Below are 9,328 nucleotides of genomic sequence, written 5' to 3'. Positions count from 1 at the left end.
GTCGGTTCAGATAGTCTGCAATGAGATTTTTGTCTCCGTTGATGAACTCTACCTGAAAATGATATTGACAAAGAAAATTATACCATCTAATTCTCCTGAAATTATCAGAAAGCTTTTTGTTTTGGAGAAAGTTTCTTACTGCTTGGTTATCTGTTCGGATAACAAAGATCTCATGGGCTAAATAGATGTGAAATCATTGTACACCATTTTTTTATGGCTAATAATTTTTTTCCAAGATAATATAATTTATTTCATTCAATTTGAATTTATCGAAATTGTAGCCACAAATGAATTCATCCTTTTGATGAAGATTTTTTGCTTTAAGGACACATTCTCAATGTTCATCACTGGCATATGTCTATAAAATTAATAAATCACCTTGTTTAGGTAGATAGACTTTAGGGATATAGGTTAGTTCTGATTTGATCTGTTTGACAATATCAGAATCTGTGGTTGTTTAGACAAAATCATTATCTTTGCGTAATTTATGCAAAATATGACTTTTTTTTTAAAAAAGATTTTTGAAAAATTGCCTGCCATAATTAAGTATACCTAACAGCTATTGTAGCTGTTTGACATTATCCAGTTGTTCTGAATACTCTTTGATCTTTGAGATAATATGATCCTGCAATGTTAGTCTATTTACAGATAAAATGAGACCAAGAACTTTTATTTCAGTTTTTTCAAGTTCAACCTTTTTATGACTTAAAATAATACTATGTAAAATAAATTCTTAAGCAATAATATTCAGGTATTTCCTGTGCTCATCTAATGTATTGGAAAATACTAAAATGTCATCAATGTAAACATAGCAAAATTGTTTATGTTTACTAAAAATGCTATCCATCCAATGCAAAAAGATTTGAAGGGTGTTGCATAGACCGAAAGGCATAACAGTCCATTGGTAGTGGCCTGTTGGTGCACTAAAAGTAGTTAAGGGTTTGGATAAATCTGTAAGCATGATTTGCCAAAAACCATATTTACAATCAAACTTAGAAAAATATTTAGCATTTTTAGCTAAATTTATCAAAACATCTTTTCAAAGGATAAAATAGCTATCAAAAATAAGATTTTGATTTAATTTCTTATAATTGATAACTATACGGGGTTTACCTCGTTTAATCTCAAAATGGTTTCTTACCAAAAATGTTGGATTGGAATGAGGGCTGGTAGTTGATTCTATCAGACCTTTGTCAAGCAATTCTAAAATTTGAATTTCAAATTTATCTATATCCTGTTTAGTATAGATCATAGGTTTTACTCTGATGATCTTTTTTGGTTCATGAAGAACAAGTTTATAGTATCGTGGACTTCGCTTCCAGAGCTTCAATGATTGTTCACTGAAGTCTTCCTGTAAAATCCTATAAAGCCAATGTCTTTTTCATTAATAGCTTTAATTTCAAAAATATGGGTTATTTCTAGATGAAATCCATTATCACAAACATATTTGTGCTTGGATAAAAGGGAAACTTTTATTGATTTGTTATCAATAGCAAAGACAAGATGATCTATTAAAATAGAAAAGGGTAAATATTTATGAATAAAATTATTTCCTAGCAAGATGTCTCCATGCATGTTAGGAAAACATAATATTTTAGGAATTATAAACTTTCTATCATTTAAAGCGATAGGGAGATTTTTTGCCTTTAAAGTAACAATGGTTTCTTTACCATCGATACCTACTATTATTATAGGATGCTTCATGTTTTGCCATTGGGTTAAAAGCAAAGCATTAGGTCGACAGCTAGAGATTGTTGCTTCTGTGTCAATCAAAACATCTAAACTATATGGTTTATAGTTTTGAAAATAAAAATATCCTTGAACATAAGTATAATATCATACCTTTTTGGCGAATAAAATTGTTTCTAGTATAAAAACATGAAAATTATTTATAAAATGAAACATTTTGATATCTTCAGTTTTAGTTTTTCTAGTAGAAGAAGTGTGTGTATTTAATACATAATTAACATAATGATAAAAGGATTGGTCATCACCTATACCTTGCTAAGATGGATTATCTCCTGTAAATATAAGAATTTTACCTGTATTATTGGTATGACGCATGCTGTTTGCTCATCATATGGTTTCTGTACTATTTGTACCTTGAAATCTTAAAAAAGAACTTCGATAAATAGTATAAAAATATTGATTACTAGTTATACTCTCTGTATCATCGTCTTGTTGATGATCAAAAGCAATAGTAGGGGGTAAAACCAGATTTGGATTAAAATTTATTGATGCATGAGGATTTTTAAAGTAAATTTTTTTTTCTAATGAGAAAAATTATAAACTTGGTACTTTTTGTTTTTCAAAAGTAATAGAAATATCTTCGAGACACCATTCTTTTGGGATAGATAAATCTTCGAGATTGACCAATTTTGGTTTGATTTCTGAATCAAAACTATTTGGTTCAAAAATTTTGATAATATTGGAATCTATCGGTTTGATAGAAGTATTTGTGGTGTTAGTAAATTCATATACTGCTAACCAGTTGATTGAAAGGTCATGCGAATTGGATTCAATATCAGAATTGGTTATTTTAATACGAAGACATAAACATTTTTCAATGTTTTCATCAAAAATAGAAATAAAATAGTTTGGTTTAACTTCAAATAAAATTATGCCTGCTGCTAAATTGGATTGGATTCCACCAATTACAACATTAGTAGGGTTTTTAAAATGGTTATCCATTAAAACGGCTATGATGGGAATATCTTTTGTAGACAAAAATAACGATTTAATGGTGATCAAAATCATTCCTATATGGATATATTTGACTTTTGGATATCTAAAAAAAATGGTTTATTTTTTTTTTAGTAAAAAGAAGAATTTCTATCGATCCTTATTTAAAATCGTTAGCAATTGTATCACTAGATAGTTTTTCTATATGGTGTTTATACCAAAGTTGGAATTTTTTAAAACAAATTGTTTTGTAAATCTCCTCTGGTTTGATGAACTGTAATTCTTTAATTTTTTCTTCAGAAATAGAATGAGTTTTTCTCATAATATTTTTTAGTTTAAGCATACTTTCTCCTTCAATAGTTGTTGTACCTGCTGAAGAGGCAACTAAAACATTATCTTGTTTAGATTCAGTATTCAGCATAAAAATGAAATCAGATTCATCGTCAGAAGAACTATAATCGGTTTTTGAAAAAACTTCATAATAAATTTTTTCGTCGGATAATTCATCTGCATAACAAATTTGAAAAAAATTTTCATCAAGTTTTTTATCATTTTCTTGGCACTTTTCCCTTTATTAGGGCAACTGTTTGCATAGTGACCTTCTTAATCACAAAGAAAACATTTGCATGTTTGTTTGGAAGATTTTTTCTTCTTTTTAACAACAAATTTACCTTTTTTAGGCTTAAAACTTATAGTGGGTTTCCACTTTTTTCAAAGATATTTTCGTTTTTTCTTAAAACAATTTTTCTTTGAAAAAGATTGTTTATTACAACCAAATTCAAATTTCATTTTCCAAAATCTTTGTACATTGTTTATACGAAAATTTAGATTTTATATACTTAGTAGCTTTTTGCTTGAGATAGTATTCTGTGATCTGAGACTGAACGTTGTGTATTCTACATTCAAGAGTATCGTAGAGTTCGATAATGGAATTGGTAGGATGAACTGTTTGAGTTTTAACTCTAAATAAATAGGGTAATTTTGTGAGCATAATTCATCCCATGGTGAGGGAAGTTTGAGAAATATTGTTGTAACCAAAATTTTGAATGTTTTTCATCCAATTTTTTATATTCAGAAAGATATTTTTTTAGAGAAATCATCAAGATTTTGAATATTACATAATTTTAATTTTGATACAATAAATTAGGTTTCTTAAGTGGGATCCAAAGATTTTGTACTACCACAAACTCATTTTTCAAGATTTGGGTTAAATCTTTCAGTAGTTGAGGAATATTTCATGCGACTAACAACGTTGATTTTTGCTATTCTTCGAGGGTTGTGGTTTCCTATTTTTTGAGAAATCGTAAGACATCACCTTGTCATGTGCCACAAAAATAGTTGAGGAATCATTCTTTATTCCACTGCTCCTTGTAACCTATGACAACAATAGACATGGATTGTGCCCAATTGTCTATTGCTTTTCCATAGTCTTTAAGAGGGACTTTGGTTAGATCCAAATAAGTACCACTTTGTGAAATCGTTCGTTTGTTTAATGAATCGATAACAAGGGTTTCAATCTTAACCTGACTTATTTAGCCAGATTCAGATGTTTGTTTTATCTCATCCTCGTTTAGGTGAGAATATTTTTCTTTTAGATAAGGAAGATATTGATCCATTATATCAAGATCTAGCAAATCTAAAAATCTTAAAGTATCATCAATATCTGGGTTAGATATTGCAAATGCTTTTATCTTCTCATACTCTTCTATTTGAGGGATAAGAATTTATTCTAGATTTGATTGATCATCAAAACTATCAGTATCTTCTGATGTGATTTCATCTAATGAAACTGGTTCATCTTTGACTACTATGTTAGTAACAAGAATTTCAAAGTTATCAGTTACTAAATCATTATTTGCTTCTTTATCATAGATACTAGTTGTGCCATAATTAAGCATATAATGATAATTATACTTAATAAAGAGTCATTTATATTCTTCATAAAGAGTCTCTATAGCTTGAAGATAATCAATCCATTGTTGTGGATCTTCAATTTTTTTCATTTTATACTTAAAATTTTCAATAATATATTTATAAGAGTTAAAATCAAGTTTTTCTTGTTTCTCCTTTGCTAAGGAAGATGAAGGTTTTTCATCGTTCATCATAACATTACCATAGTAAAAAGGTCCAAAGTCTGTAGATGTGTATGGAGAAACATGTCTTTGGTCCATCTTTTCAATAAGCATAACTACTATATCTTCTATAGTATCTATTTTTACAAAAAGTTTATGAAAAAAAGAAGAAGTTAAATCTATTAAATCATTTACAATTCTACTTATGCTAATATTACTAAATTCATACTTATGATCTATATGTAAATCATGATTATAAGACTTATCTTTGCAAATACATGAATTTTTTTCATAAGTTTCCATGTTTCTGGTGCTTAAAACCGGTGTGCTATTCTGAAAACGCTAGCAAACAAGGCAACTCAAGTTTGTACAAAGGTTTGATGGCAAGCTAAGTCGCTAATGAAGAAAAAAAAAAAGAAAGCTAGAAAAAGGGCCAGCAAAAATTGGTAAATAATTCTTGATTTTTTTTTTTTTTTTTGCATCTTTCATGTTTTAGTTTTCTATTATCTTTGATTCTTTTTTTGCCAATTTCTCTTTAGATTTAATTTTTTTTTATTTACAAATTTGTTGCAAAAAAAAAGCTTGACAAGTTTTTTTATAATTCCTCATTAAGTTTTTATATTTTATGATTTTCTATTATTTTGGGTTTTTAAATAATTTTGTTTCCATTCGATTTTTTTTTTGTATTTACATATTTAGATTTCATTTTGATGATTTTTTTTTTACCTTAATCAGGTAATATATTTGATTTTTTATTATTTAAATTATCTTTTTTATTATTTCTTGGGTAATATGTGAAAATTACACAAAGAATATTTGTAATTTTTTATTTTGTATTTATAGATTTTGATTTTATTTTGATGATTTTTTTAATTTTAATAAGACAATATATTTGATTTTTTACTATTTAAATTATCTTTTTTTATTATTTCTTGGGTAACATGTGAAAATTACACAAAATATTTGCAATTTTTTATTTTGTATTTACAAATTTTGATTTCATTTTGATGATTTTTTTATTTTAATCAGACAATATATTTGATTTTTTACTATTTAAATTATCTTTTTTTATTATTTCTTGGGTAACATGTGAAAATTACACAAAATATTTGTAATTTTTTATTTTGTATTTACAAATTTTGATTTCATTTTGATGATTTTTTTTATTTTAATCAGACAATATATTTGATTTTTTACTATTTAAATTATCTTTTTTATTATTTCTTAGGTAATATGTGAAAATTGCATTAAGAATATTTGTGCTTATTTTCTATGAGTATAATTCAATTATTTAATTACTTAATTTTATTTGTTATACTTATAATTTTTTTCTTCTATGTTGTTTTGAGATATTCTTACTGGTTGGTGATTTTTTGTTAGCTTTCTCATTGTGGTTTCATTTTCAATTTGTTCTTGATTGAAGTAAACTTTACAACCTATTTAATGATAGGCTTAAATAGAAATGTCTTCTGGGTATTCCTTCATTTCACAATTGTGTTGGATTTTCATTGATTAGGAACTTTTTAATTTTATACCAAGTGCTTAATTATGATATCATCTTTTGTTTTAAAGATGGAAATATGCCACTAACTAAGTAGGTTAGCTAAGAACTTAAAAAAAAAGGCTATAAACCAAAATCCAAAAATGTCCATCTTGGCTAATTGCTAAGCTATCTTATGTTAAAAATATCAGTACATATTAGCTTAAGCTTACATATGATACTAAGACAAAAAAAAATTAGAGACAACCAAAAAAATAGATGATCATGTTACTAAGTCTGAGAAATTGCTTTAGCAAGTTCGTTAGAAAGGTAAATGTCATGGCAATAGTTGGTTGATCATAAATTAATTGAAAAAAGGTATACTTAAAATGATAGCAATACATTAACTCCAAACTAAAAAAAATTTAAACTTGAAAGTTGAATAAGAAGAAAAGTAATAAGTTTATATGAACTTCAGTTCATGTTGCAATGCAGATTACGTCCCTAAGCTATTAAGTATCTCCAATAAAAAGGTCAAATAATTTATTTGATAAGATATCAATCAATTCAAAAAATTTTATGTAAGAAAAATATATGTTACAAATGCTTTTACCTATTTTAAGAACATGTCATAAGGTTTCACTCACCTAAAATGTTATTGTTAAAACATATATATAAGAAAATTACTACACTGAACAAATATTATTTCACCCTTAAGTTGCACTCCTTTCGTTCTTATAAGAATAACTTCAATAGATTAGTATATGTAATAGCATGGTTGATCGTGAGAATTATGCCAAGCAAAACTTTAGGCTTTGCCTTACTTGAAGAATGTTTTTTCCCTTTATTCTTGATATAATACTGATGCATTTGAGTTGAAACTAGGAATAAGAAATAAAAAAAAAAATCTAAGCCAAATTTTACTAACCAAATTTGAGTAGCTACTAAATGAAAATAATAGTTAAAATAAATAAAAGTTTAAGATATCATAAATTATGTCATTTGGAATTAGGAGTAAGTTGATTTGATAGGATGATCAACCACAATGCAAAGTTGATGACATGATGTATATATTAATTCAATGAACTAGGATGTATGTCTTATACCTCATCACTAGTTTTAGGAATGATTAATTCTCTTTTGGGGAGCATCATTATCTTACAAAAATTATATATGTTAGACAAATCCGTTTGAGAATTTTTAATTAGATTGGGAGGCTAACGTATACAAAAGTTAATTTAATGGTTCAAGAATAGCTATGGTACTCCAAAACAAAAATGTCTTAACATTAAAACAAACTAATGGTTCAAGAATAGCTATAGTATTTAGTTTGATATCCTATCATCATTGATATCAACTAATGAAAATATTCAAATATTTTCAATAGTATAAATTGGCATATTATTATTTTTCTCCTCATCATAATTTAATATTTAAATTAATATCTATAAAATACATATATAGTAGTCTCAGGCATTTTAAATCGATTTTGACATTTTTTTTGGCTTAATTGGGTGACAATTGTCACTTAATTATAAGCCACAATAATTTTTTTTTACTTAATATTATTAATGATAAAATCATCTTTTAAATCTCAATATATTTTGCAAAAAACAATTGTTGAAAGGTAAAAAATTATAATGTGCTAGAGGTTGAAGCTTTAAGTTTATATCCTAAATGCTTTGCGATTTAAAAAAATAAAAAGAGAAAAAAGAATGAAAATTGGAGAGAAGTGGGATAGAAAAAGAAAAAAAAAAAGCCAAAGTCTGCAATCGATGGCCACTAACTTCGATAGGCAAAGTAAGTCTATGATGGCTAGAATTGAGACAGAAATAGTGGAAAGAATAACAATGGGAAAGATGAAAAAAATAAAAATATATAAAAGAAAGCTGAAAGTATTTTTTATGTTTTTTAGTTTTCTTAAGTTTATTTTTTATTTTTATTTAGCTTTTTTTCATAATTAATTTGATTTTTTCTTTCAATATTTACTTATTTCTTTTAATGCTTAATATGTTAGAAGAAAGCAATGGGTTCCTCTTTTTTTTTTAAATTAACTCAAGCGTTACGGCATGAGTACAAATCTAGTTTTATATGTGAAAAGAATCCCTTACGCTATGTTTGGATAAATATTAATAAAGAAAAGGAAAGGAAAGGCTAAGAAAGTTTTTTAAAGGAAACGAAATGATATATGTAATCCTTGTTTGAATAATTAAAATTAATAAAGGAAAGGAAAGGAAAAAAATTTTAACAACCATAAAGAGTGAAAAAAAAAAAGAAATGATTCATTGTAATGATTTTTTTCAATTATAATCTTTCATTGCCTGTGATTTTAGAACACTCCTAAATCATGATATATTTGTTATCTTATCTGATCACACAATTTCTATTATATCAGTGGTTTTTATATTGAAAGAGACATGTGAAACTTACTTGAAAAAATAAATGGCTTTGAAAAAATTATAAAATGATTGTGATATGTTTAAGTTTTTTTATTAGGTTTTTAGTATTAATAAAAAGATGGATATAATAGTCTTTTTACAAAAACAAAAAATTCAACTTTCCTTTCCCTTGCTTTTCCTCTAAATTGAAATATTAAAAAAATTAAGTTTACAAGGAAAATCAAAGGTTATTTGGTTTATAAAGGAAACCATCTCTTTCCCTTTATTTAAATTAATAATTTATCTAAACAAGAGGAAGGGGGTTTTGTTTTCTTTACTTTCCTCTATTTTACTTTTCTTTCCTTCCTTTCTCTTTAATCAAAACACATTGTTAATGATTCTATACTTGACAAATGTCCATTATGCAAATTACTATTTTACCTTGAAGAAATTGAGTAAAGAATAATAAAAAATATAGTTAAAATCACAAAAAGCCTCACCATTGAACTGTCGTCACCAATGCACTGTCAAAGCCCATCACCATATCACTAACACCCATATCACAACCTATTCTCATTAAAAAAAAAAAGAAAAAAACCTCCCACAATTAACGTACAAGAAAAAACCTTCCATTATCACAATCACTTAAAAAGTAACAAAAAAAACACACTAAAAAATTCAGTCTCATCCCCAATAAAAGAAACCATAAAAATAAA

The sequence above is a fragment of the Durio zibethinus genome, chromosome 23, assembly GCF_047325235.1.
Source record: "Durio zibethinus cultivar Kanyao isolate XHJ-2024 chromosome 23, ASM4732523v1, whole genome shotgun sequence".
NCBI classification, from domain to species: Eukaryota; Viridiplantae; Streptophyta; class Magnoliopsida; order Malvales; family Malvaceae; genus Durio; species Durio zibethinus.
Note: the sequence above shows the minus strand (reverse complement) of the source record.